This window comes from Etheostoma spectabile, chromosome 5 (genome assembly GCF_008692095.1).
Source record: "Etheostoma spectabile isolate EspeVRDwgs_2016 chromosome 5, UIUC_Espe_1.0, whole genome shotgun sequence".
In the NCBI taxonomy this organism is placed as follows: domain Eukaryota; kingdom Metazoa; phylum Chordata; class Actinopteri; order Perciformes; family Percidae; genus Etheostoma; species Etheostoma spectabile.
In genome coordinates this window covers 15,963,767-15,965,958 of record NC_045737.1, presented here as the reverse complement: position 1 = coordinate 15,965,958, position 2,192 = coordinate 15,963,767, and positions in this window count along the sequence as shown.

The following is a 2,192-nucleotide window of genomic DNA, read 5'->3' as shown; positions in this document are numbered from 1 at the left end:
TATATATATATATATATAAATATTGTCATTAAGACTTGGTAAAAACTGACACTGAATTTTTGAAGAGGGAAATATTAATATTTTAGAGTTAAAAACTTTGATGATCCATCGGATCGGTTACATTAAAATTTTCTTTTGGTATTTCTGTAGAGCAATTACTTGTTGACAGTACTATGAATCCATCTGCTGATATTGGATAGCCTGGACTATTTTTCCATCTAGCTCTATCAAAAACTTTCCAACCAAATAATGCCCAGATCTATGCCTATACTAATGCCAAAGACATCTTTTGACCTGTTTGTACAGTATGAACAACGATCAGATGGTTTTGGAAAAATATGTTATATCAGCATTTCCTTTTGTCCGGTATAAATAAATGTGTCACTGAATTTGAGTTCATTAGAGTGGAAAACATCTCTGATAGAGACTCTGGGATATCCTCCTGCGGGACGTGTTTCTGGAGGGTTAGCAGGGAGAAAAACAGGCAGGTTAGACATAAATCATGTTTCCCTCCATTGGCATGTGATGAGCACCGGCTTCTTATTTATGGCACGGATCCAGTGGCATCATTTATTCCACATTCCAATTTGCATGTCTATTGTATATTTAACCCCTTCAGGCCTGTATTTACTAAACATATGGGTTACTGTTTACACTCGTTGGTGCGGCCTTGTAGATACAGCAGAAGCTGAGGACGTGGATATGTAGCAGTGATGTGTAGAGCTGAAACAATTTGTTGATTAGTTGACCCAGAAAATGAATCAGCAACCATTTGATAACCAGTTAATCATTTAAGGCATTTTTCAAGCAAGGTTGTCTTAAATTTAAGTACATTTTCTTTTGGTTTTGGACTGTAATGTCACTTTGGGATCTGGAAAAATGCCACTTTCCATTGCTTTCTGATGTTTTATAGACCAAATAAGTAATCAATAAGAAAGAAATAATTAGATTAATCTATAATAAGAAAATTATTGTCAAATGTGTTCTTTAAAATAAATACCTGGTCACAGTTGCTTTGTGTAAGTAAATACCCTAAAAGCTGTTTTTTGTATTCCATGAACTAATGAATATAATCCTGTTGCCCACTTTTGAGTTGTGTTGTTTAAATGTTAATTAAAAAAACAACTAAGATTAGATTTTGCCAACTTTTCTTCCTTCGTGAAGCTGACTGGTTCTCCACTGTACTGCATATTGTTGATGTGTTTTGTGTTTTATGGAGATCCATTTTCAATCGCATGCTTTGAATGTGTTTATTTGTGTTTGTGTTTGAATAAGACAGCAACAAAAGTAATTTGGAGTCTTGGAGTTTATGTCGCTACAACTTTTAGGTAAATAAAAACGCTTTAAAGTGATGGAGTGTAAATGTGATGCTGGAAACAACAATATAAAACAGACAAAGAAAATTACTTGTATTTTCTTTCTGCTGCGTTGTGGGAACATTCATTGGATTCTGCCCCATCTGTTGTAATCAATAACGTGACCATCTTGTTTTTTTATGAAACGCACTTACTCTTAATTTCATCCACCAGTGGTTTTAGAGAGAAGAATGTGGAGTTACCTAGAAGGCTTTGACATTATAAATCACCTCTTGAGACCAGATTGTACAGCAGTATCGATTGATCCTGATATATCACAGAAATTTACTGTCACTTCTGTTTTCAATTAAAGATACAATCAGTCAGATAATGACTTAATTGGATTTTACAGAAGATTGAGTTTTATTGCCCCGTGCTTTACGAGTTTAGTTAAGGAAGGCCATTTTATCACAGTTGTCAGGGGCGACCGGCTGCCGCTTGCCTTGTCCTTCTGTAGCTGTTGCCCCAGTATACAGCGCAGGGGAGAAAGTGTCACAGGATTGGTTTTCCTTGAGCTGCCTCTGGCTCCATGAATCACGCCCTCCCCATAATAGATAAAATCTGCTCGGATCCCACCGTGGCACCTCCAGGTGGAGTGATTGCTGCTCGACACAGACAGGAAGTGTTGACTGAGGATGCAGTGAGCTTAGAGGTGGAAACTTAAAACTGTTTTGGATCACTTGTAGATTATATATTAATTTCTGGGGATGCTACGCTCAGTTGACTGGAGAGTAAAGAATATTATTTAAGTTAGTTTGGATCAGCCCACCTGCTCAGGTGCCCTGAGAAATCTAATTGGTTGTGTGTTACAATCAAGCGGTAACGTGTATGAACTGA